A 306-nucleotide genomic window follows, 5' to 3' on the forward strand; every position below is an offset into this window, starting at 1 on the left:
CGACGACAGCAAAGGAGAAGATCCGGCTTCGAGGGAGCGAGACGACGAGATCCACCTTCGACGGGAGGGAGACGAGGAAGATACGGCTTGGAACAGGGCAAGAGCTCGCGGAGGAGGAAGGAAAAAGAAGAAATGCTAACGGGAGATGGTGGAGTTTCTGGCGTCGGGCTGTGGGATATCGGGAGAGGCAAGGTCGCGGAAAAGAAGATCGCGGAGCAAGTCGCGGGCGAAAAAAGGGCAAGTCACGGGCGAAAAAAGGGCATATCCCGGTAAAAAAAATCGCGAAACGCGGACCGCGGGGGTTTT

This window comes from Phalaenopsis equestris, unplaced genomic scaffold (genome assembly GCF_001263595.1).
Source record: "Phalaenopsis equestris unplaced genomic scaffold, ASM126359v1 Scaffold000727, whole genome shotgun sequence".
Lineage (NCBI taxonomy): Eukaryota > Viridiplantae > Streptophyta > Magnoliopsida > Asparagales > Orchidaceae > Phalaenopsis > Phalaenopsis equestris.